Source organism: Stigmatopora argus, chromosome 5 (genome assembly GCF_051989625.1).
Source record: "Stigmatopora argus isolate UIUO_Sarg chromosome 5, RoL_Sarg_1.0, whole genome shotgun sequence".
NCBI lineage: Eukaryota > Metazoa > Chordata > Actinopteri > Syngnathiformes > Syngnathidae > Stigmatopora > Stigmatopora argus.
The window spans coordinates 2,428,399-2,456,224 of record NC_135391.1 but is presented as its reverse complement, the minus strand read 5'-3'; the positions used below and the strand labels follow the sequence as shown (position 1 = coordinate 2,456,224).

The 27,826-nt window shown below is 42.5% G+C and overlaps 1 protein-coding gene across 1 annotated transcript in view; it reads right to left on the bottom strand.

Annotated features, from left to right (window-relative positions):
* Positions 1–318: 318 nt before the first annotated feature.
* slc33a2 (solute carrier family 33 member 2) overlaps positions 319–27,826 on the bottom strand; it is a 47,331-nt gene continuing 19,823 nt past the window's right edge. The window contains exons 7-8 of the mRNA XM_077600830.1: positions 701–892; positions 319–579 (exon numbers count right to left, since the gene is read on the bottom strand). The gene's annotated coding sequence lies outside the window, so the exon portion shown is untranslated. The remainder of the gene's footprint in view (positions 580–700; positions 893–27,826) is intronic.

Sequence of the window (27,826 nt, the reverse complement as noted above, 5' to 3'; positions counted from 1 at the left end):
ATCAGCTGGCGACTGATACAAAAAACTACAGGACCTGGTATTCCCAGACTTGGTTTGGAACCCAGGACACCATAGCTGTGAGGCTGCAAGGCTGACACACTAACTACTCAGGCCACGTGGTCCTCTTTACAGTCTGTGTCTTTTGGAGATCCCACTGTTTCTCACATGTTAAGTAAACACTCTACTACTACTTACCAGGCCCGACCCTCCCCAACTTCCGAGATTAGACATGATTGGAAGTTTTCAAGGTAGTGTGACGTAAGCCAAACTAGGACATGAGATCCAAAGTTTTGAGTCGCACCTGTAATTTTGGCAAAACAAAACTTTTACTTACCTTTTATCTACTTACACTACTCATTATGTTGACAACATATTTATGTGTTTGTTTGTTTGTTGTTGCGTCCATAGACTCAGCGAGTGGTGCACTCTCAACAACCAAAACCATGGAACTCATCCTGGACTTCAGACTCTGCTGGCGTTCTGCTGACCTCACTACATATTTATCTATTTCTTACTTATTTGTCTGTTTGTTGTTGTTATTTGTGCACAATGTGGTGAAAGCTTTAAATCTCTTGATACCTGTATAATGACAATAAAAGCATTCAATTCAATTTAGTGCACAATTTTCATTGAGTTTGGCCTTCAAATAAAAGGCTAGAATGTTCTTCTAACGAGGACTACGCAGGACGGCTTCACCAACCTGCTCCACCTTTTGATGGCCGTCCTGGCGATTTAAGCATGCATAAGCAGCCTTTTTCTTGAAATGTTTGGTGCCAATCCTAATTTGTTTTGTAGTTGGTGCCTTCTTTGCAAAATGTGTGAAGAAAGCACGCTGCACTGTCTTGGGTGACTGACTCTAACATGCAAAATGAAGTGAATGGCATTTCCTCACCTGAAAAGATAGAAATGCCAAACGTTACACACAAAAACTTACATATTATACACAAGCTGTGAAAATCTGAAGTCATTCCAACGAAAATTAGCAAAATTATTGGCCTGCGAAATGGGGTCAAACATTTTGGAACACCCTGTACATGTCCGACCTTTAAAAAAAAATGAAAAATAGCCTTACTATACATAGTCTTCTTTAACAATGGTAAAAATCTCCCCGACAAACAAACTAGGGATTGAACCCTCGATCTCAGAACTGTGAGGCGGGGATGCTTACCATTCTACCACCCCAGTAAAAACTTAAGGTGATTCTGTCAGGCCGGTTTGAACCTGTATGGCAAAATCTCTTAGTTACTTCTTCTTCTGACCCACTTTCAAATACACGTTCCGACTCATCACACGATAAAAACAGTGAGTCTCGATGACTGTTTTCCACAGAGTCATAATTATTTTTACTGCACCATGACAATAGTTACGGATTGGCCTGATCATTTAATTGGGAATACTCTGACAAGATTCTATCTCTGAATCAGTATGTAAAAACTGGACTCGAAATTCCCAGCCAGCGAACGCACCATCCTCATATTTGCGAGGATCCCCTTGAACGCCACCCCCGAAAGGCAACGCTTCCTCCGCCGCCGTGTAGCGAAATACGTGCGTACGCCGCCGTCTCCCTGCAGAATGGCTGTTTAAATGAGATTACTCTTGACAAGTGAGCTTCAGCGAGTAATAAAAACCCCTTTTTATCCGCAAAGCAAACACGAGGGACGCCCACCCCAATGAATGGCTAACTCCGGGATTAGCATAAGAATAGCTCAGTTGAGTACACGCCTAATGCTTAAACTAACAGCGTGCACACAACAAGGACGCTAATGAGTAGTTTCACCATTTGAGAAATGTTGGCCCGTTCAGGTCGGCGTGAGGACGGGTCGGAGGAATGCGGCGGGGCAGACGACATTGTCGCGCGGCGTCCATCCGACGCAAGGCGCCCCAAGGCCTCAAATTAGCGCCTCTCGCGGGCCTCCGCTTGTCTGAATTTTCCGACCATCCCTCCCTCCCTTTTCTTTGGCCATCCCCTTTTCTGTGGCCGTCTCGGAGCACCCCCTTCGCATCGGCGGGACCCCGGCAGGGCCGCGCCTGGACCGGGGCTGCGACAAGGTGCAGAAAGCAGGCCGTTGGTTCCCAGGACCGCTGAGCGCTTGTCATGTAAATGAAGAAGTCACAACCAATTAGAGTAATTGCAGCGCGTCACCTCGTCTTCGCCACGGCGACTGAGCCGAGGGGGGGGGGGGGGGGGGGTGTTCATGGGAGACCGAGGGAGACGGGGTGGGGGCGGACAGAGGGCGGGTGAGGAAGTGAAGTAAGGGATGGCAACGCCGAGGCAGATTCTTGTCTCGTCACTTCCAATCAGACTCAAGCAGGAAATACCAAGTTTGGGTCATTTGGTGGTTTCTATTTTGCCAACTCGGCACAGTGGAAAGCGCAATTAACATGTCCGCCTCACAGTTCAGAGACTAAAGGTTCAATGCCGGACTCCGGCCTTACTACGCGCCTGTGTAGCTTTTCTCTGGGTACTCCGGTTTCCTTCCACATCCCCAAAACATGCATGCTAGCGCTAATTAAACACTCTAAATTGGCCCCAACTGTGAGTTGGAGCGTGAATGGTTGGCCGTCTCATTGTGCCCTGTGATTGGCCAGGGACCAATTTGGGGCGTCCCCCGCCTACTGCCCGAAATTGGCTGGGATAGGCTCCAGCACCCCCGCGACTCTTGAACGAATAAATATTTTGGGAACTCAATTTGTATGCATTTCACTGACAAATAAACGTTGACGAAAATGAATCTAAATTTTTTCCACGAATTTACTGAGATGCTTTTTCTTAAATAATTCCACCAAATAATAAAATTACAAAACAACATGCTGGCAACACTATAACTACAAACAACAGCAAACATTTCTTATTTCAGCAGTTCTTCTGTCATCGAAAGGACACTAATTTTATTTTATCAGTGTGAAAAACGTGAAGCACACAATTTACTTTGGCGGGCCACGAAAAGTGACGTGGCGGGCCGGATTTGGCCCACGGGCCACTGGTTAGACACCTGTGATATAAGGTAATAGATATTGTACTTACGGGCGGCCTGCCGGCGGAGTGGTTAGCACCGTGGGAGACCTGGGTTCAAATCCAGGTTTGGACCTTTCTGTGTGGAGTTTGCATGTTCTCCCCGGGCCTGCGTGGGTTTTCTCTGGGTACTCCGGTTTCCTCCCGCATTCCAAAGACATGCATGGGAGGCTGATTGGACACTAAGTTGCCCTTAGCTACGAGTGATTGGTTGTTTGTATCCTTACGATTGGCTGGCCACCGATTCAGGGTGTCCCCCACCTCTGGCCCGAAGTCAGCCGGGATAGGCTCCAGCACCCCCCGCGACCCTAGAGGATGAAGGATGACGCGGTTCAGAAAATGAGATGAGATATTGTACTTACGGTTACTTACGGTTTTTCAATATTCCAACAAATATGTCTTGGTGGATGTAGACTAAAGTAGTGAGTAAATTGATGGCAGCCAATCAGCAAGTGCTGATGACTTTGCAGGTTGGAACACGTGACGATAATCTACAAGCTGCGTGGAGCTGTGTAATTATGTTATTTGAGGATGGGTGGCCACTAATTAGAAATATCAGCCATAATGAATGTTAATCCGTAGCCATAAAACGCTGATTCAACAAACATGCTGATTCTTATTTTGTTTGAGTCATTTACATTAGGGAGCAATTTGATTTTTTAAAAATATGTTTAGTTAGATTTTTATGATGATTAAATGCTCATTCCCAAAAAAAAATTTTTTTTGAGGGGGCCATGTTTTTTCATATTTAGGATCATATTATAGTTTATTGCAGTCACGGCTAATTATTTTTAGATTTCATTTTTTAGGAGGTAACACAAGCACATACATTAAAAATATGTCATATTTTATACCTGTTATGAAAAAAATGAGTCCTACCATTTTAAATCTTGACGAGCTCTGGAAAAACTACCTAAAAATGAGTTTAAAAATCAGAAAAACCTTGCAAAAAGGATGTTATCATGTTATGAAATTGAATGTACAGTAATCCCTCGAATATCGCGATTAATGTAGACCAGACATGGCCGCGAAAATCGAAAAATTGCGAGGTAGGGTCACCCCTATTATAACTTTTTTTTTCTTTAGTGCTGAGTCCTAGTAGCAAGTGTGACTTCCGCTTACGAGTTTCAGCTTGGATTTTCATTTTTACAAACTTAAAAAAATAATAATAATAATAATCAATAGCGGAAAAAATCCCAAAGTAGTGAATTCGCGATAATCGAGGGATTACTGTACTTCTACTATCTTTGCTAAAGGGCACCTCATAAGTGATCTAACATCCAACATCTGAACCGTCTGAAGCCTGGAGCCAATCGTCACCCTCGCGTTCCTTACACATGAACAACTTTTATTTACCCCAACAACAATCACGCACAGACACACACAAACATTTTGAATTTGCGAAGCAGTGTTTAACACATCCGCCTCGCCGTTCAAAGATCGTGGGTTGAATCCCTGGCAAGTTCCGACCTTCCCGTGCCTGCGTGGGTTTTTTACGGGTCCCCCCACGTCCTCAAAATGCACACGCTAAGCTAATTAAAGCCTCCGAGTTTTTTTTCCTAGCGCGATCGGTCGGTCGCCTCGAGCCCAAAGTGTACTGGGATAAGCTCCAGCACCCCCACGACCCTTGTGAGGATAAGTGGAATGAAAAATGAGATGAAATAAAAGGACCAATCAAAACAATGAGCCGACTAGGAAGTCATTTTGAGGCCCGAAAAGCCACGGCAATGGCTGCTGTATATATTTCTCCGCTTATGAATTATGAACACACTTAGTTCTTTTGTTGATGAATAATTTCTGTTGGTCCTCCCTCGGCAGAATTGTCGCCAGAACAAAAGTATTTATGCGGTAACCAATCACGCGATCACCTCTTTATGTGCAAACGGGCTCGTTTTATCCAGCGCGAGCAGTCTGAGGTCGAGCGCCAAACAAAACAGTTAATTCCAGAAACATGCTTTTCATTAGGAGGAAACAAATGTTTATTTTACCAGCACTTTGTGGAAAGTCATGAATAAATATGCCGCTTGTCTCCGAGGTGAATAAAACAACAATCCGGAAGCAACAACGGTGGAGATGGAGATGCAACAGAAATGTTGACTGGCGGCTTTTTTTGGTTCTCGCCGGAGTTGGGATTTGCGCGCGGCTCGCCGTAAGAAAAAACTCGTTCGCGACCGAAATGAGTTCTCATCAATGATGGAAAGCCATCGAGAAGAATACGAGGGGATGGGTGGGGGGCTTTTTTGTCAATAAAAAACAAAACAAAAACATGGAGGTCATGAATATGGAATGTTTCTTTCTGGTGATTCAAATATTCATGACCTGACGATTAGCATGTCATAATGGCATTATCAGCTCCAGCAGCCCAAGATGGGAAAACTCAGGCTTGATTGATCTCATCAGGACATCATCAATAATGGATAACTCCAATCACTGGCTTACAGCAGAAAGCACACACACACACACACACACACACATGTACACACAAACGCACAATGAGCATCCCTATACGATAATGACAATTTCATTTAAAGCCGTTGTTAAGTTTGCTTTTATTGCACCAGAAGACGGCAACTATAAACTAAAGTCCCGCTGGCATAGATTTTTACACACCAATTAAATGATAGAATCTTGTCATAGTGTATTAAAAAATAAATGATCCAGATTCACAAAGATCCATAACTATTGAAATTGTATTCCGGAAGAACAATTAGGTAACATTGTGGATGAGCGGTATTGAAAAAAAATGTTGACGGAGGACGTATGACTCGAATGGAAAGAGTGTTTATCGTGTGATGTGTTGAAATACGAAATTGAAAGTAGGTCAGAAAAGAAGGAAAGTTAAGCAGAACAAGAGATTGAAGCACCATGACACTGGCTAAGATAAAAAACTAACTGACTAGGGAAGCTAGGGTGTATGCTAACCATCGAACACGGGTATATTTCACTGCAGTTTAGCCCCTCCCCTCCAAACCCAATTCATTGGCTGAGGTTATCACGTCCGACTCACAGTCCTGAGATTGAGGTTCAATCCTTTTGTAGGTTTCGACCATCCTGTGTGCATGTTATGCGTGGGTTTTCCCCGGGTACTCCCACATCCTCAAAACATGCCAATTGGACGCTCTAAAAAATGTCTTTAGGTATGACTGTGTGCTTAAATGCTTGTTTGTCTCATCGTGCCCTGCGATTGGCTGGCCACTGATTCAAGGTGTAATTAGCTGTGATAGCGTCCAGCACCCCCGCGGCCCTCATGAGGGAGGATAAGCGTCTGAGAAGATGAAGCAATTTTATTGTTACGGTAGTTTTTGAGAGATCTTAATCTGCTTTTTGAATTTGGCAAAAGTGCCCTTGAGCAGACAGACAAAAAATATATCTTATATATATTATTTCATTTTATTCATCGATTTACATAGACCATAACAGCTATTATTTCAACCAACACTAACATAAATTGTCTTTTTTTTAGGACGGCTGAGTGCAATGAGAAGCGACCAATGGCAGAACGCAAAAAAAATGTCATCGCATGACGGCCTACGTTAAAAAAAAAAATCTTCACATTTTTTTTCTTCTTTTTTTAGAATCTCCGTCTAATCTATCCATCGAGCGCGCAAGGCCACGCACGCGTCTCTCTAATGGGAGGACAAGCTGTGTGAAGAAAGAAAATGTCACCGGGCGGTCTCCATCCATCATCTCCACACTCGGGGCATGCTTAGCATTTAAAGCCTTGGCCGCCCGGCTCTGGAAAAGGCGCGCTAACATTTAACAGTGGCGGAAAAAAAAAAATAATAAAGAGAGAGGGAGAGCGAGATAAGCCACGGCCGCACAGACGCGCCTCTGCCGAGCAGGCGGCGAGCAGCCGGCAGATTCCTCGGGCGCCGTGCTGCAGCCGTGGGGAAGTTTTTAATTCCTTCACCCTTATGGTTGATTTGTCCTCCGGATCCCCCATGTGAGGCTCGCTTGCCAATGACCACTCATGTGTTCACTGCTTTTGAATTATTAAACGGGAGATGCCGGGGAGGAAGGAAGGGGAAGAGGGAGGTGAGAGGGTGACGCCGAGGTGCCCGCGGAAGAGGCGAGGCGAGGGAGGCGAGGGAGGCCGGGCGAGGGAGACGCGGCGAAAAGAGCCGAGCTGGAGGGGATTGCAAAAGGTGGTCGTGGCGTTTTTTAACTGTGCGATTATTTCAAATTGTCGCTCTCGTTTAAGGACTTTTTTTTCATTTGTTCATTTTCTGAATCGCTTACCCTCAAAATGGTCGCAGGGGGTGCTGGAGGCTATCCCAGCTGACTTGGGGCACCAGGTGGTTGGACACCCTGAATTGGTGGCCAGCCAATCGCAAGGCAGAAGGAGACAAAGCACAACCAATTATAGCTAAGGGCAATTTAGACTGTTCAAGCTAGCATGATTTTGGGGATGTGGGAGGAAACCGGAGTACCCAGAGAAAACCCACGTACCAAGTGACTTGGGGAACCTGGTGGTGGACACCCTGAATTGGTGGACAGCCAATTGCAAGGCACAAGGAGACAAAGCACAACCAATTATAGCTAGGGGCAGTTTAGACTGTTCAAGCTAGCATGATTTTGGGATGTGGGAGGAAAATGGAGTACCCAGAGAAAACCCACGCAAGCCCGGCAGGCACAAGGAGTCAAAGCACAACTGATCATAGATAGGGAGAAATTTAGACTGTTCAACCTAGCATGATTTTGGGATGTGGGAGGAAACCAGAGTACCCGGATAGCATGATTTTGGGATGTAGGAGGAAACCGGAATACCCGGAGAAGACCCACGCAAGCCCGCAAGGCACAAGGAGACAAAGCACAACCAATCATAGCTAGGGGCAATTTAGACTGTTCAACCTAGCATGATTTTGGGATGTGGGAGGAAACCGGAGTACCCGAAGAAAAACCCACACAAGCCTGCAAGGCACAAGAAGACAAAGCACAACCAATCCTAGGTAGGGGCAATTTAGACTGTTCAACCAAGCATGATTTTGGGATGTGGGAGGAAACCGGAGTACCCGGAGAAAACCCAGGCAAGCCATGGGGGGAACATGCAGCAAACTCCACACAGCAAGGACCAACCTGGGATCGAACCCAGGACCCTAGAACGGTGATCCCGGCACGCTAACTGCCCCTGAGGCAAATTAAGACCAAATCGGAAGAGCTGTGCATAACATATTCTTTTCACCGGATGCGAAAGTGACGTTGAACAAATGTCCAAATCTCCCGTGTAGCGGTTGTATAAGACGGAGAGCCGTGTTACGTGCGTAGAGTGGAAAGGTGAGACGCTGGCAGTGATCCACTACTTTTCACTCTATACTGTACTCCTATAGCATCGCCATTGTACTGGTGCCATGTCATGTCCTATACCGATTGGACTAATGTACTTTGCTACTGTATGCTGACATGAGAACACAAGTGGGTCACTGACAGTTAAAACACTTGCCTTAGATTTCATACAGGTGATATGTGTGTGAACTCCATTTTGTGCATTGTATGCGTACTATATGTATGCATTGCTACATATTTGTGTGCAGATGTGTCACATGATCTCCACATTAGACATACATCAATTGTTTTGCGCTGAGGTACTCCCAAACTGTGTGGGAGAAAAAAAACGGTATATTTATGTTAAATACTGGCAACTGTGGCTGCTATAATTATATCGGGAAAATTAAAAAAAACAAGATTACCAAAGCAATATATTTTTTTAAATATTTTATTGTTTTCCTATGTGTTGTTGGTGTAGTTTTGGGGTCTAAAAAAGCAGTTAAATGTATATTTGGCAGCTTTGGTTGCGAGAATTTTAACAAAAACAAAAATAGGAAAACCATAAAATACACTTTAGTGGTTTCATAATTCAAAATGTTACTGCCATGTTTTTTTTTTTACAGTGGATTGTTTTAGTTTTTGCCTCCCAACCTGAAAAAAAACCCTGTTAAATTTATGCCAACATATTGTAAGTATTTTTGTTGCCAGAATTGTACTGTTAAAAAAATGGCTAAACCATAAAATACACGTGAAAACTGTATAGTGCTTTAGTAATCCTAATTGTTACCATAGTTTTTGTAATTTTTGGCTTAACGCGAATGCTCAACTTTTAGCGACTGTGGTTGCTCGAATTATACCGCCCAAAAAAATAAAAATAAAATAAACGTAAAAAATGTACTGTCAATTTTTGTAGTCCGTACAATATATTGTGTCTATAGAAGTTTAATCAAAGCCGATTTCCCTAAAATTTGAAAGTGTGCATTAACGGGTAAAAATGACAAAACTATTAGCTCAGCAGTCAGCACGCACGACTGCTCTGGTCTAAATCCAACGAATTACAGTTAGACTATAGTTCTCTTTGCAGTATTTTTAGGCATTACCGTCCATATATTTTCCCAATTTTGGGGTGTGACGGAACAATCCCACCAACAAACCACACATTCCACCGTCTAATTTTTTCTACAGCGCGGGTCAGCGTCTAGGAAAACCCCCCCAAAGTGCATCATCATCCAGACATGTTAATACGGGACAGAAAAAGGAGGGTGCTTATTCGTCTAGAAATGCATCTATTTGCGTGGGGTTGTCTACGTGGAGTAGCCCAATAGAGCGACCCCGCACAACACCCACACACAGTGTTTGTTAGAAATAGGCAACAACAGTAAACCCAGGCGGATTGGTAGAAAGGCCTGAATTGTTCATTAATACGGGAAGAATGAAGACTGTGTGTTGGGGTGAAAACAGTCAGCAAAGGGAGGGGGAAGGATAGAGCGGTATTAGACAGTAATTAAATAATCATTTGTGTTGCTCTCGTTTGCGCCCTCCCCTTTTTTTCCTCCGCCTTCTCTCGCGGCGACCACAACACCTGTCACAACTTATCACGCTCACGCACCATTTTTTTTTAATACATCACGAATTCCTATAATTTGGCATCTTTCGTTTTCGCTCTCATCTCAAGTACGCCATTAGCCCATGAAACCAAGTTGATTGACAGTCAGTTCCACTAAAATTGGAATATAGCAAACCAAAAATCAATTGTCCAATCCCACATTCATCCGGACTGGAGCCAAATTTAAGGGTTCATCCCTGGCCTAAGGGGGAAAAAAATCACTCAAGCAGGATTTGTGACTAACTAAAACCAAAAAACTAATCAAGCAAAGGTCAGGGAAAATATCAACTCAAGCCTTCCATTATTTGCGCTTGACAGAAGTGAAAATAATCTGAGACAAATCTGATTAGTGCCGTCATCAAGTAACCAGCAGGATTTAAGGAAGATTACGCGATACAGTGGCGAGCAAATTTGCGGGGCGGATTCATTGAAAATTTGCTTCGATAAGAATGAGGGTGAAGCTCATTGGCTGCATATGATGAAAAGAATTTTTCTTTATGTAAGCCCTTCTGAATTTTTGATGGGTGATTATGTCATAAGCGAGTTAGTTTCACGATCATTTTTCTAGCTGTGACTTGGCTTGATGTAGTTCTGCCATAAAAGTCAATAGCTAACAGCTAGCTAGCTTGCGTTATTGTGGTAGTTCTGCCATAACAGCTAGCTAGCATTGTTGAGGTCAACCGCTAACAGCTATATAGCTAGCTAACGTTGTTGAAGTCAACCGCTAACAGCGAGCTAAGTAGCGTTGTTGAGGTCAACCGCTGACAGCTAGATAGCTAACTAACGTTGTTGAAGTCAACCGCTAACAGCTAGCTAGGTAGCGTTGTTGAGGTCAACCGCTGACAGCTAGATAGCTAGCTAACGTTGTTGAAGTCAACCGCTAACAGCTAGATATGTAGTGTTGTTGAGGTCAACCGCTAACAGCTAGCTAGGTAGCATTGTTGAGGTCAACCGCTAACAGCTAGCTAACGTTGTTGAAGTCAACCGGTAACAGCGAGCTAGGTAGCGTTGTTGAAGTCAACAGCTAACAGCTATAGGTAGGGTTGTTGAGGTCAACCGCTAACAGCTAGCTAGCTAGCGTTGTTGAGGTCAACCGCCAACAGCTAGCTAGCTAGCTAGCGTTGTTGAGGTCAACCGCTAACAGCTAGCTAGCATGTCACAGTGTTGTTGGGTACACGTTATCTGTTTTATGGACTTATATGGAGCTAAGTTAAGGCCGAAAGTATTGAAACCACAAATATTTTTGGGAAACTGAAAGTATAAGTTTTTTTTTTTTTTTTTTGTCTGTGCGCCCGTTGGTTAATGACCGCCAACAAAGTGTGTTGCTTTACAGCAGGAGGTAAAGGGAATTCTGATGAACATTTGCTCGTAATTACTCATTGATTTTGTGTCTCGTTTTGGTGCAGATTATAATATTGCCGGAAACAATCAATCTCCTTTCCCGTGCTGACGTGCGGATCGGCATGGATGAGCGTGCGCCACACAAAAAGGAAAAAAACAGGCCGTCCTCCAAAGCCAATATTTCGTTTATACTGTATAAAACATCGTTAGCGTTCGTTGTTGGGTAATGTCAAAGCGGGATTTCAAAACGCCTCCAAAATAAAGCGGCAGAGTGGAAAATTGTCACCGCGGAAAGAGAAAAGCCAGGACCCGATTATTGGAAAGAATAGGATTCTGCGTCTATGTCACATAATGAAAAGGAAATATTCATATTAAGGGAAAACAAACTATTGAAAAGCTGCTCATTAAAGCTCATAAATAAATGCAAATCATCTTAATTAGTTGGAGGACCTTGGGTGCCTCTGAGCTTCTCTCTTGTTTGTTTTTTCGCCGTTTTTGTTGTTTGTTTTTGTGTTCCTTTACCCCCTCGGTCTCCTACTCTCCCCCAACCATTCTGCTTTGCTATTCGTCCTACGAACGTCACGAACGATTCAAACTGCTCCGGAAACGCCACTTTCGCCATTCGGGTTCGAACCCCCGGGCTTTGCCGAGCGCACCTTGCCACGGCGACGTGTGCTATTGTGACAAGATGTAGATGAGACCCTTGCGTCGTCGCTAGTCTAGCGCTCTATTAGTTTGGGGACGTCTAATTGGTCTCCGGTCTATCGGCGACCGTTTCGGGGACGTCCGATGGGACCTTTTGGAGGGCTTGGCGTAATTGGTGTTGAGATGCAAACTCTCGGGTGGCAATTTATTTGGAATTCGGATACAGGTCGTCGCCACAACGAGGCGCGGCGAATGAATGCACTCGGTGGGGAGAAAGTTACTATAAAGTTATTTTTTTAAAGAAAAAAAGCCTTATAGCCTTCCTATACAAATTTGGCTTAACACTATGGGACAGTAATTATTATTAGTTCAGATTTAAAGTGGTGTCTAATTTGACCTTACATGGTCATTTTTGTCTTTACCAAAAAGCCTTACTATAGATTGTCTACCTTTTTAAAAAATGAAAAATAGCCTTACTATAAAGTTTTTTTTTAAGAAAAAAAAGCCTTATAGGCTTGCTATACAATTTCATACATGGTTTGGCATACCACTATGGGACACTATTATTAATTCAGATCTAAAGTGGTGTCTAATTTGACCTTACACGGTCATTTTTTTCTTTACGAAAAATAGCCTCACTATACATGGTCTACCCTTTTTTTTACAAAATCAAAAATAGTCTTCCTATTCATGGTCTACCTTTTTTTGACAAAGAAACTTACTTTTTTAAGAAGAAAAAAAGCCACAACCTTCCTGTACATGGTAATTTTTTAAAATTTATGAAAAATATCCTTGTTTAAATATCCGTGTTTATCCTCCAGCTCGTCGCACGATAAATTCGAGTCTACAGTTTTCCTATAAGTCACACACCCTTAACCTTGCTTTGTCTGAGATCATTGGTTTCATCTATGCAGGGGCAAACCGCGACATAAATTACTTTTATTGCACAATTTCAACAGTTTTGGAACTCTGCGAGTCCCAATCATGACTTTTTGAAGATTCTATCATTGAACTAGTGTGTAAAGAACCATGAGAGAGTGACCACCAAGTCGTTGAAAGGCAACCGATCCACGCCATGTACGAAAGTCAACGTGTTATGCAACAGCAACAAGGGCGTGACCCCTGGTGTCACTTACACAGACCTACCTACATACATGTAACATACAAGACAGTGACACGCATACCCGCAGTGACACAGATAAGATTTTTCCACGCACTTAACATAAGTACAGGTATTAAAAATGCACGCCATTGGGCGAAACGTGGTCAAATATGTCCGCGCCGAAATAAAATAACGATCGTCGCCAGTCACGTCGTAGCTGTCAATCAAGTTATGATTATTTCAATGTTACAAAACACCCGAAGGGGTCTCATTATATTAAATGACCAATAAATCAAGAGTCCCTCGTAGCCACGCCCCTTTCAAGAAGATCATCCGATTCCCCCGCATTAAGGCGCCATGTTGTTCTTCTCCCCGCGCGGAATCAATTATTCAATATTTGTTTGAATAAGTGAAGATGAAAAGTCATCTCGCAATACTACAGAGGCCCGTGGTTAATTGAAATTAAAAGGAAAAAAAAAAAGTTTTCTTCTTTTTTGTTGTTGTTTTGCTTCTTTTCTCTCGCACTCTCGCCTTTTATACTTTCTCGCATTGTACCATTGGACTTTTTCCTCTTTCATGTCAGTTCATTACATTTAATTTATTAATGTCCAATATTTAATGTGCCAAAAATGTCAGATTCAAACAGATGAAAATGGGGCATTTTCTCCTGATACGGGGGATGCTCAAGCTGTTTGCTGCTTCTTGTTGTGACTCTGGGGGCCCCACGCGGGGTGGGAGGGGAAAAAAAGCGAACGGCGGAACGGCGGAGGGAGGGACAAGAACCAGAAAGAGCCAGAAAGAGTGAGCCAGTCAACTCTTCAGTCAAACCTGAACTTACTTTAGCTTTAACCCAGCGCCCAGATCCCAAATCACAATGCTACCCGTTGCCAAAAGGCATAACTTTACACAAAGTAACCTCAAAACAAAGCAACTTTACCCACGCAAACAAAGCTGGGAACCTTTACCGGAACTGCGAAAACAACCGGCAGAAGTTCAACTCGCGTATCGTGCGGCAATCTATTTTTCATGTAAGAAAGCACGATTTAAAATACAGTGTGAGGGAACTTTTGTTTTGGTTTTTTTGTTATTTTTTATACAAAGCAAGAATAAGACAAAGGGAGACCGCGCATCGGCAACTATCGACCCCCAAATGGCGTGTCCTTGAGGTCCGTCCCACGGTCACGCCGCGGTCGATGCCTCATCGACTCCCCGGGATGACGCAAACGTCCGCCGGCGCACGAGGGGAGAGGGCCAATTGGGGAAGTCGGACAGCGCCGGCGAGAATCGGCGACGATCGCGTGAGAGCGTGAATGAAGGGAGCGAGCGGGTCGACCCAGTGGAGTGCTCGTGTATTGGCGCGGGAGTTTCTTATGGCCCTAAATCAGTGTTTCCCAACTTTTTTGGAGATGAAAAAATGTCATTGGGAAAACTTTTCATTTAAAATTATGTTGCCTATATTAACAATAGTCATTCTCATCAAAGTTTTATCAGCAGGAATCACATAAACCTCCAAAATATTCCAAAATCTAATTTTTCACACTCACCTAATGTCACCAAAAGTTGATGTCTGCAGACCCTGAACAACTTCCGGCAAAAATAAGTAATGTCATGTTTTTAATCTCATAATTTTATGACTTTTCTCCAAATATTACATAAATCTTCAAATATTACACAAATTTTTTCTTGTACTCACACAGAATTTACGTCGCCAAATTTTGATGCCCTAAAAAACCAAACAACTTCCGGATCATGTTAGAGGAAAAAAAAGCAACAAAATGACTGTTTCACAATAGTATAATCTATAATTTAACGTTCATCATATTTTGACTTTAACCCTGCAATAGTTCAATTTTAATCTTGTTATATTCATTTTTTTCTCTCTCTGAATATTACATTGTATGACTTCTTACAATTTAACCCACTGTGCCCTGCGATTGGCTGACAATCTATTCCGGGACTGCCCCGCCTACTTCTCGTCGTTATCTGGGATATTCTCCAGCACCCCCGTGACCCTTGTGACGATAATTAACAATTGGGGAAAAAAATGACAACGAATAGGAAACAGAAGTTCAAGTCCCCGAATAACGTTCTACCAAAGCTTATTTATTTACTTAACTGCAGTTTTTAAACGATTGTGCGATCGAGTGTTAATCACACATCACAGACAAAGTTCAAAAGAAACAATGTATCGATCAGTGACATCCATAAACATACAAATGTAGCGTTGCTACGGTAACCACGGGGGAGCACAAAGTGTTCAAGCAGCGGTTTCTCCAAGCATTTGCCAATTTGGTTAATTATGTCTTTGTGCCGATGAATGGGCCCCTCGCCCCCCCTCACCCGTCCCGACTCGGGACCGAGCGAGGCCAGCTGACGCACACACACACACATAAACACACACGTACATACACACAAGTGCACGCATACCCAGTTTAAGTGGGGGCTGGTTGCGGGATAACTGGGAATGGGTGACCACAAATAGGAAGATAGACGATAATGAGCCAGTGGCTGTCAGGAATGGTTAGCCGTCTGCGTACGGGTGGGCGGGGCTAGCGCAAGGGCGGAGACCTTAACACGTTAACGTGCACGCGAGCGCAAATTCGTGCTAAGAAGTGAATTTTCTCAATGCTACTTTTCAATTCTTACTTTATCTGATAGTAAATCCAGTCTGTTTAATACAGGATGTCAGATAAAGTTAACTTTACATTTAGTTAACTAAAAGGGCAGCTCACATTGAAAATGTACTTTTTTTTTATACAAGGTGCGCCTTACCAAAGCACTCAATCAGCGTGTACGTATGTAATTGACGTCGCTGGCGTGTGTTGAGAACGCGGGTAGTTTACTTCCAGTCAGTGAGTCCTGCTGTCCACTACATATGTTTTTGCATTGGCTTTCTCTACATCTATTACATGAATGTGCAAATGGAGTCTCATTCATTGACAGCCATCTGTCAATAGAAATGCCAACTAAACACAATCCACTTTCAACTAACTTTGATCCACGTTGGACGTAAAGTCGGGACGCAAAATAGGAAGTATTGTCGTATTATCACTTTAACGGTCCAAAACGGAAAAAAAGCAAAGCTCAATCATGGAATCAAAAAAGTTAATTTTCTTTTTTTTCCTACCCTGAAGAGAAGAGAGCAAGTAACTTTTGTTGTCCTGTGAGGCTTTACTTTCAAATTGTCTTTAAATTGGTTATTTTGGTGCTTCTAAAGCCAGTAAAGTAATTCCTCAAATATCACGGCCACCACAGTAAGGCTTTGTTTCTTTAAAGAAATGACCATCTATGGTAAAGCTTTTTTTTTTATTCAGGACCAACAAGAAAGAACATTTAATTACATGGCTCAAGATGGCGGCGCACACAGATGCAGCGGCTTTTGGCTTTCCAGTTTGGTGTATTCTTTTCTCAATCCTATCGTTATTTACCAACATCTGCGAGGCAAACTTTTCCTACAGTCGCCACGACTTAATTGCTATCGGAAGGAGATGCGATATATCCGATGTCACAACGAACTACCAACGAACCTACGATATCCCCGAGGACATCTCGAGACCTCCGGGAGCTCCGTGGATAGTCAGCCCACTCAAAGCACGACGAAGGAGGCGAAGGCGGCGGAGAGAAAGGAAGCAAAAGCGCGGTTGTCGGGCGGGTCTTGCTGCTAAGCTAAGTCAACAACCACACCGAGCACCGCTCCCGAGTATCTTTTTGACCAACGCCAGATCCATCACCCACAAAATGGACGAGTTGGAACTTCGAATTGCCACCAACAGCTTTGTTAAGAACTGTAACATTATCCTCATCACGGAAACGTGGCTACACCAGCAAATCCCGGACGCTGCGGTTTCGCTAGCTAGCCGAACGCTTTTTCGGAACGATCGTTCAAAGGAACTAACAGGCAAAAGCAGAGGAGGAGGACTTTGCTTGTTCATACATAATGAATGGTGTGGTGACAGTAGGATTATTGACACTCACTGTTCTCCGGACTTAGAGCTATTGGCAGTACGGTGTAGGCCCTTCTACCTACCGAGAGAGCTAGCCGTCGTCATAGTAACGGCGGTTTATATTCCTCCTGATGCTAACGTCAACACGGCATTAAACCTCCTGCTAATGGCTGTAAACAAACAACAGCTTGACCATCCCGATGGAGTCTGTATTGTTGCTGGTGACTTCAACAGAGCATGTTTAAAGACTGTTCTACCCAAGTTTATCCAATACGTAAAATGTCACACGAGGGGAGACAAAACTCTTGACCATGTTTATTCTAACATTAAACATGCTTACAAAGCCACTTCCCTCCCTCACCTAGCTGGATCAGATCACCTCTGTCTAGCCCTCACCCCAGCATACACTCCATTCCGGAGGCAAACAAGACCACAAATAAAGACAATTAAAACTTGGCCCGAGGATGCCCTTTCTCAGCTGCAGGACTGTTTTTTCCGCACCAAGTGGGAACTCTTTGAACACGACAACCTCCAGGACTATACGGACGCTGTACTCTCCTATATCAAAAACTGCATGGACAATGTCACTAGGAATAAACAAATACGGGTTTTTCCAAATCAAAAACCCTGGATGACCAAGGAGACTCAGGCACTCATCAAATGCCGTAACACCGCTTTCAGATCAGGGGACAAGATGAAATATAGAGCTGCCAGAGCTGATCTGAAAAGAGGCATTAAAAAGGCCAAGGCAGAATATACTAAGAAAATTGAGGAGCACTTCACAGACAATAACCCAAAGAAGATGTGGCAGGGAATACGACATATTACCAACTACAATAACAATAATATGTCTGTTAACGCAGATGCCTCACTAGCGGAGGAACTGAACCGTTTCTTTGCCCGCTTTGAGACTGACAAATCAGACCCAGTCTCAACACCCCCGCCACTATCCTGTAGCAATACACTGAAGTTCCAGGAAGAGGAAGTGAGACTGGAAATGCGGTCTGTGAATACCAGGAAGGCTGCTGGACCTGATGGAGTACCTGGGAAGGTGCTCAAAGCCTGTGCTGACCAGCTGGCTGGAGTCTTCACAAAAATCTTCAATTGTTCCCTGCAACAATCCATCATTCCATCCTGCCTGAAATCTGCCACCATTATTCCTGTCCCCAAAAAGCCAACCATCGACAGCATGAATGATTATAGGCCTGTTGCTCTCACACCTGTGATCATGAAGTGCTTTGAAAAGTTGATAGCCCGCCATATCAGGAATACAATCTCTCCCTCAGTTGACCCTCACCAGTTTGCTTATAGAGCTAACAGGTCCACTGAGGATGCTATCACCATTGCTCTACATACAGCATTGAGACACCTGGAACACCATGGGAATTACGTGAGGATGCTTTTCATTGACTATAGCTCAGCCTTCAACACCATGAAACCGGACATTCTGACTAACAAACTCTCCCACCTCGGACTATCCTCCTCCATCTGCTGTTGGATAAAGAACTTCCTAACCAACCGACCACAAACTGTTAGACTTGGTTCCCACCTTTCTTCCTCCATTACACTGAGCACTGGCTCCCCTCAAGGCTGTGTACTGAGTCCTCTTCTGTACTCCCTGTACACTTATGACTGTACACCAACCCACCAGTCCAACTACATCATCAAATTTGCTGATGACACCACTGTGGTCGGACTCATCTCAGAAGGGGATGAGGCGGCCTATAGAGACGAGGTCAACAAACTGTCTTCGTGGTGCTTGATGAACAACCTCACACTGAACAACACAAAAACTAAAGAAATAATCCTGGACTTCCGCAAACAGAGCACAGATCTGGCCCCACTCCTCATAAATGGAGTTCGTGTAGACAGGGTCCAGTCCTTTAAATTCCTGGGGGTCCACGTCACGGACAAGCTCTCCTGGTCCACAAACACCACGGCAGTAGTGAAGAAGGCCCAGAAAAGACTCCATTTCCTGAGGGTACTCAGGAGGAATAACTTGGACACTAAGCTTTTGGTAACCTTCTATAAAGTCACTGTGGAGAGCATCCTGGCATACGGCATCACAGTGTGGTACGCTGGAAGCACGGCAGCAGACAAAAAGGCCATGCAGAGAGTGATCAACACTGCCCAGAGGATCGTCGGCTGCTCTCTGCCCTCACTGGAAGATATTGCCAGCCCTCGTTACATCAGCAGAGCTCGGAACATTGCTGGGGACCCGGACCACCCTGGTCACGACCTGTTCCAGCTGCTTCCCTCTGGCAGGCGCTACCGGTCTCACAAGGCACGGACAAAGAGGCTTAAGGACAGCTTCTTCCCCACAGCCATCAGGACTCTAAACTGCAGCAGCACGACACACAATCCCCTCGGTGTAACAACTTCGGGGTGAGGATAGATGAAGGACGTTGGGCGGCGATCTGCCTCCTGCTGGCTGACTAGGTAAGTAAGGAAGACAGTGGGAGGTAAGTGATCCATTTTATTCTTGTTGGCATCGGTGAGGCAATCCTTCGCAGTCGCCGGGAGCTGGTTGCGCTCGGGAGGTGATGCGATGTATCCATCACGGCAAAATTGCCAGCAAGTCTGAACTCTTGCCTGAGAAAAGTGCACTTCGTGGAGAAGCACCTTCAATTTCGTCATACGCAGCTGGGTATGATGACAATTAGGTTTTTGTCTAGTCAATGATGACGACAAGCCTAAGTCTGATTTTATTTTTTTTTTATTTTTACAAGAAGACAAAGGACTTAGACTAAAACTCCCATTTACCAGCTTTTGGGAGATTTATATCAAGCAGAGAGGAGCGATTCACACTGTGAATACATTATTTAATGTAGTTGTATTTTTAAATATATACATTATATTTAGATATTAGTACATTACAGTCTTTTGACATGCTTATAGCTGTATTATTTGATAAATATACACTTTTTTATAATTGTACTTGTTTACTTCTGTGTAGGCGTGAAAACATGTATTGTGGTAGTTATAATGGGAGTGATCCTACTTTGTGTTTTTTCGTTTATCACAACCATGTCTGGTCTATATTAACCGCGATATTCGAGGGATTACTGTATTTCCTGTATTAAAACTCAACTCTTCACAGTATAATCCTACTGAATCTATTTATGGTACTTTAAGATTTTTTAAAATTATGTTTAAGACAAAACCCAACACTAATAGAACTGAGTACATGTACATTAACTCATTCACAACCAAAGACATATATACATTTATGAGTTTATGAGGGTTAGTGTCTGAAAGACAAAAAAGTAAACTCAAATCCTTTTGTTTTTTGATGAATGTTGAAAATCTAACATTTTTTGGGGGAAATCCTGTGTTCATAAAACACAATATTCCTCGGCGCTTAATGGCTGTCAATGAACAACGTATTGAAAACAAGTAAGGCCTGCTCAATTGTGTTAAAATAGTCGAAATGTCGCTAAAATGTCACAGGTCCTGGAAATACCAGCTCATATTTTCTCCATCATTAAACGAAATTCTCAATTTTTTTCAACGCATTAAATGAATTTGGCGGACGTGAAAAAGGAGTTATCTTGCCGGTAATCATTTCAATCCACAGACAATAAACATTTAGTCTTTCGAAGCAGCTTTTGGAGAAGGGTTTGTCCACGGCCAGTTGGACTTGAGAAGAGCGCATTGGCGCATTGTTGAAATCCAGGCACAGATGTTATTAATTATCAAGGCCTCGCAGTCATGCGCTGGCTGGCTGTCCTCTCCACACCGAGCAGCCCTTCCCTTTTAATTACAATTTGAACTGGTTTGCGGTGCCCCCCGTCTCATTAACGATCGCTGCGTTCCCCCGTTCGCGTGTCCATATGCCTTTCGTTGTCATTTCCTGATGATGCCCTTCGGCCACTTTCTCGTGTTCTCTCTTCTTTTCGCCTGTTTTTTTGCTAGGATATACCCTATTTTCTCGCGTATAAGCCGCCTCCGCATATAAGCCGCATCCTTAAAATGGCCTTAAAATTTTACAATTTACATGTTAAGTTCTTGTTGAATGGAGGTGAACTTCAATACTAGGACATTTGACACACCAAAGAAAAGAATTGTTAAATGCCATGCTAAGTAACTTAACAAAGATTAAAGATCGGGAAAAAATAAGGCAGAAATTGAACGCATTTCTGGAAATTGACTTGAAAAAAAACACGTTTGAAGGCGAAATGTGAGAAAACTATGTTTACTGGCAACATTTTGACCTCAATGGAGATGGTTTATGAGCCAAAATGGTGGAAAATAAAATGTGTTCCACAAATACCGTATTTTCTCGCGTATAAGCCGCCTCTGCATATAAGCTGCATCCTTAAAATGGCCTTAAAATTTTACAATTTCTCTCTTATAAGAAAAATACATGTTAAGTTCTTGTTGAATGGAGGTGAACTTCAATACTTAGGAAATTCGGCACACCAAAGAAAAGAATTGTTAAATGTCATGCTAAGTAACTTAACAAAGCTTAAAGATCAGGAAAAAACAAGGCGGAAATTGAACGCATTTCTGCAAATTGACTTGAAAAAAAACACGTTTGAAGGCAAAATGTGAGAAAACTATGTCTACTGACAACATTTTGACCTCAATGGAGATGGTTTATGAGCCAAAATGATGCAAAATAAAATGTGTTCCACAAAGACCATATTTTCTCACATATTGACCGCCTCCGCGGATAAGACGCACCCTTAAAATTGCCTTAAAATCGTTGAATTTTAAAATTTCTCTCGTATAAGCCGCCTCCATATTCATGGGAATTAATAGGGAGTAGAAATGTGTTAAAAAATCGTAGAAAATCTTAAGAAAAATCATGGCACGTGCTATTTCTGAGATACTGTATAAAACAATTGCTGGATTGCACATTCCTAAAGGGTCAGCTTTTTCTACCCAAAATCCCCCAGCGCCCTCGAGGATGTTATCCAAGCCCCATCCGGACGGACAGTTGCCCTTTGACCTCCGATTACCACCCAAAGGAACCGCACCTAGGGTACGCCGGAATTACGACGCCACAATGGTCAAGGGGATGGCGACACAGAGGACAGAGGTGCGACGCGAGGACGGACGAAGCAGGAAGTGGATATTGGCGGAGTGGCCTGTCAGGGAGACTCTACTAATGATGTACAGATGGCCCGCCCGCCTCCCAGCCCCGCCCCTCGCCGCACCAGTAATCTAATGAGGAGACGTGGATTACCGTTAACTCAGATTAATTTCCAACATGGTGGAGGACACGGTGGTGACAGCCACGATTATTATCATTACCATAATCATTGGCGTCGTGCGGCGTGTCGTCACACGGCGGCCTTTGGAAATACTGTAAAGCAGCTCACCGCAGATTTTTAGCCACCTCGTTCATTAGCATGGAGTCTAGACATGACACGGCGTCATCATCCTTTTGTTTTTCATAAACAATATGTGTTGACCCTGGCTCGGGGAAGGGGCAACATCGCAACATGTAAGCGCAGACAAACATAAACACTCTATTGTCTACGGATGCGCGCATTGATTTTGCCTAGGCGAACGGAATCTCGCATTGTTAGACCATTGGTACGAGGATTTTGGGCATACAGACACTAGGATAATGGATTTTGTTTTGGTTTTCTTTTTACAGTGGTTACGAATTCTTGCTAGCAATTTGAGTCTAACATTGCGTTGGACCAATAACGTTAAAATGTGGTGGTGTTTGTTTCATCAGTTCGATTTTAGACCGGTCATCGTGTTAATTAGGGATGCGAGTCGAGTTCCAGTCACCTGATATTATGGATCTGCCAATACAGAGAATTGCACATTGACATTTTTTATATCCGCAATTTATTTAAAAAAATCAAACATAAAAGCCATGTAAAAGACTAATATTAGCAAAAAACTAATTATGTTAAGATATTTGGTTCCTACATATAAACGCATTAAAAAAATCAATCCAATGTGATAAAATGAGCAGTTTTTTTTTGTTAGACCATTGGTATGAGGATTTTGGTCTTACAGACACTAGGATGATGGATTTATTATTAGTTTTTATAGCGGTTACGAATTATTGCTTGCAATTTGAGTCTAACATTGCGTTGGACCAATAACGTTAAAATGTGGTGGTTTGTTTTGTCAATTCAATTTTAGACTGGTTATCGTGTTAATTAGGGATGCGAGTTGAGTTCCAGTCACCTGATTTTGTGGATCTGCCAATACAGAAAAAAATGCCCGTTATAATTTTTTATATCTGCAATTAAAAAAACAACAACTATCAAACATAAAAGCCATGTAAAAGACTAATATTAGCAAAAACAAATTAGTTGTGAAGCAAATATTACGTTTTTGAAGTAATTATGTTGAGATATTTGGTTCCTACAAATAAAAGCATTAAAAAAAATCAGTCCAATGTGATGAAATGAGCTGTTTTTTTGTTTTGGATTGGAATGGATAACTTTTTCATTCCGTATTCGAGAAATTTCATTGTGACAGTAGCAAGAGGGTGATCAGACAGAACAACAAAGCAAAAGCACAAAGTACAAAGCAAATCAAATAAATGGGATCATTAAGAATCACCAAATCAAATCATTACGACAGAAAAGCAGCAAAAACACTTCAATGGCGCCATCTTGGTTGCGGTAGCTAAAACATTTTGTTTTACATTAATGCTCTGTTTTTATTCTGCAGTGTAAATCTAAATATATAGTGTTAAAGTACTGTATGTGTAATATACCTTAATTTTGTGACGGAAAAATTTAATTCTAGACTAGCTTGGGAAGGCGCTGTCATCCAATAGGATGCATGCAAATTGGATGGATACCTGTTGGCAGCTTAGTAAATGTTCTCATGTTGATGAACAGAAAAAAGCATTTGCGAATGAGAACATTTTGCTGGCCCGAGGTGGGGGTGAAGTGCAGTCAGACAGCGTCTAATCCTTACATCCCTCTTACTCTTAAAACAACAACAGCGACGGGATAAAACAGTCTCGCTCATTGTTGCCGCAGACAATAAGTAAAAGTGTTGTTCATTGTTCCAGCATGCTCCTCCGTTTTGAGTTTAATCATGGAAAAGTATGCGCCGATGACCCAAACGAAAGCACATGCTTGATGAAATCATCGCTGTGGGCTTGGCGGTCATAAAATGAAAACATTAATGAATAGATGTTGTTTTTGTGGAATGATTCGGTTTCAGGTTTGATAATTTTGGAAGTGAGACAATAAGTAAAAATGTGCATTTTTTATTAAAAATGCCTACAGACGGACAAGTATATTGTAAAAAAAATGCCAAAAATGTTTTTTAAACGCTATTAAAATGAATAACTGAAGTACCAGATCGCTACTCAATATCGGCAGATCCTTCAAATCAGGTGATTGATACTAAAATATATTTTTTTGGTACGCAAGGCTATTTTCCAATGACATCATTATTGCAAAATATTAGAAGGTGGGAGTTTGTTGTTTTGGTCATTTAAACTCAGCATGAGAATATTAATGGCTTGGATATCTCTATTTAGTGTGTGTGTGTGTGTGTGTGTGTGTGTGTGTGTGTGTTGTACTGGCTAGTAGTGTGTTGCTTGTATAGCTCTGAGCAATGCAGCATGCATAAATTCATATCTCCTCATGTAGTGTGCACTTTCCGTGTTCATGCGTACATGCGTGCGTGTGAGAGTGTGTGTTTGTAGCCCAGGGCTAAATCCCCGATGATGTCAAACAACATAGTAATGGTTCTATCTGCTCGGTCTTCCAATCCACGGCAGCCTCACAAACTAAAAGTCCAATTGTTATTGTATTAAAAACAATGGCACGTGGCTCCAATATTATTTTTACCAGTCCTGTATGACATATGACATACAGGCAAAGTGACACGGAGTACATCATACTAAAGTCAAATTGGAGCATTATCTGAGTGTAGGGATGGAAAACCAAGAAATGATAAAAATCCTGAACGGAAATAACTCACAAATGCAAACAGAGGTACGTAGTTCTTAAATTGGGGAGCGTGTAGGTGGGATGCAAGAACAACTCGTTGCAGGGTGAAGAAAAAAATACACGAAAAAGAAGTGTAACATTGTATCTCCTACAATGTATTGAGGTATATAGATATGGAACAAATGAATCAAATTATAAGGTCTTTTTACAGGAAAATATGTCTTATCAAACGACCGTTTCTACATACAAAGCAGGAATTTGTATGTTGAGGTGCCACTGCATATTTCGAAACTAACTCATACTTGTCAATTTATAGTTTTTTTCCCTGTATTTTATACGTTTTTTGACAATTCACGCCGTATAACAACTTTTGTACTGGATTTTTTTAAAGTACGTTTTGTAAACGTCAAGGGTGCGGCTTATACGAGAGAAATTTTAAAATTCAACGTTTTTAGGCAATTGAAAGGGTGCGGCTTATACGCTGAGCTGGTCAATATGTGAGAAAATACGGTATTTGTGGGAGTAAACACATTTTATTTTCCACCATTTTGGCTCAAAAAATCCCCAATGAGGTCAAAATGTTGCCAGTAGACGTTGTTTTCTCACATTTGACCTTCAAACATGTTTTTTTAAGTCAACGATCGTTTCGGTCACTGGTAGCAGACGAAAACGTCATTGTCGACTGCTAATATGTCATACTTTAAGCATGTTATGCGCACGTACGTCAATAACTTCCACCCTTTTCACTATATAAATATATAGCGCGTCAGCAAGCAATGTACCCAGACAGTCAAACTGTCAGCATCTACAGAATCTTGAATTTAGTGCATACTGATTGGGCAGAAAATGTTAGACTTTTAAGTGCTTCCTATGTGAGTAAATATGTGCCACGTTGCATTTATACGTTTTTTTTAATCGCTTAATAAGGGGAATTGCAATCATTCATAAGGGGAGCAATTGGCCGAGGTTGACAGGTATGCTAACTTGACGTGAGTACCAGTCTGTCAATAAAATGAAAAGGCATTAGCCCCGACGCTTTTAATCAATGAAAGCGAGAGTGACGGACAGAAGAGTAAATGGAAAGACGGAGTGACCTAAAAAGCCTCCATCGGCAGCCAGGAGGCAAACTCCAGCCCTGTCCGCCTGCTCCATAGACAAAACCTTTAAACAGCGCCACATAAAGCGTCTTGCACAACTAGTCCAGACGGGTTGTCTGGACGTGAGGGCGTAGAAGACACGAGATGGAAGAATGGAGGGCATCGCAAAGTAGACAGACACGAAATGAACGCCGAGAAGCGCAGGAGAACGAGCCTTCGCCTGTCTTGGCCTTAATGGTCCAAATGAGGCTAAAGGGGTGGGTGTGATCAGGCCGTGGGAGGGGGGGCTTTGGGGGGTCTGCGCGTGGCAGGACTGGGAGGCTGCGGGATCTACGAGGTCTTAGCCCAAAGACGGCCTCCGAGCGAGTCAGGCTCAACGCCATATGAGCTGGCAGCTTGTCACATTCCAGGTCGTCATTGAGGAACTTGTTTGACCATTGAGCACTTTACGGCCATTTTCGTGCACAAACATACTGCAAGTCATTGTAAATATTTTTTTCCCTAAAGAAAGCAACTTACTGAACGTCATGGCACTCGTCATGTCGACGGAATTGTAGCCATATTGCGGTATTTACCCGCAGAGCGAGGAAAAAGGGCAACAGGTATTACGGTAATACCTCGCCACGTCGTGACATTTTTTGGGGGAAAAGCTTACAGTGAAGGAAGAATAAAGCAAACATGAAATGGGGAAAAGGGGCAAGTATTCCCCCACGCCACTAGGGGGAAGTGTTTACTTTCGGTAGTGCGGCTCAGGGAGAGGAGCGAAATCAAGGAAAGGGAAATTTAGGCTGCCATTTTCAAGTGAATGAACGTAGCATTCGCTATATCAAGAAGGACGAGGCTAATTTTAGGAAGATATCTTCCAATGTCGCTAAGTAAGGAGCGTTGTTACGTCTCATAAGACAATAATATCGTCTGTATGGAAGGTTATTCATCACGGCCGGTCTTGAAACCTATTAACCGCGATAAACGAGGTATTACTGTTCTTCCCTTCAATATAAACCCTATCGAGACCTGGCTTCAATTCATATCATATAATAACGTGTATGCAATTTTGAAGTGTAGCGAAGGCTAACAGGAAGTGCAGGCGTTTTGATGGCGAAAAAAAAATGTTTATGCAGCTGTGTTTATGTCCTGCACATCTTGGTCGCTCATTGGAATATTCATGCCAATTAAAAGGCAGTGTCTAAAAATAGCCAGTTATGATTATAGGGGAGCGGGAATACTGTATAAAAACGACTGGTGTATTATTCATGAAACGAGGACAGAACAAAACAATTCATTCTTAATTCATTCAGTGGGGAGGAGTTATTCAAATATTTGCATTGCACTTTCAGCTTCATGATTAAGAAAGGTATATGTTAACGGGCATTTGCACACTTAATACACAAATACAGTAATCCCTCAAATATCGCGGTTAATGTACACCAGATAATCGAAAAATCGCGAAGTAGGATCACCGCTATTATAACTACATTTTTTTTCCTTCAGTGCTGAGTCTTAATAGCAAGCAGAAAAAAGGGGAGTGGCTTCCGCTAACGAGTTTCAGCGTGGATTTTCACATTTTTATGAAAAAAATATTTATTAATATATATTTTTTAAGTTGGAGGAAAAAAAACACGAAGAAGTGAATTCGCAATAATCGAGGAAACACTACAGCTTTAATATTTGGATTAAATACTATATGATAAAATGATATATTTGATTCCTCATATTTATAATTTAACCAATTTAGGGTGTACAAAATGAATTGGAAGTCCTCTCGCTGTCGATGGCAGCCAATGAGCGAATTCTCAAAAATAAATACATTAAAAATATTTTTTTTTTTTACTCGCGTCTGCTCCTCTGTTAATCAAACAAAAGTGGAAGGTTTTCGAGCGGTCATCATTATTTTTTTCTGAAATAAGCCCTGGGAGGAAAAGTT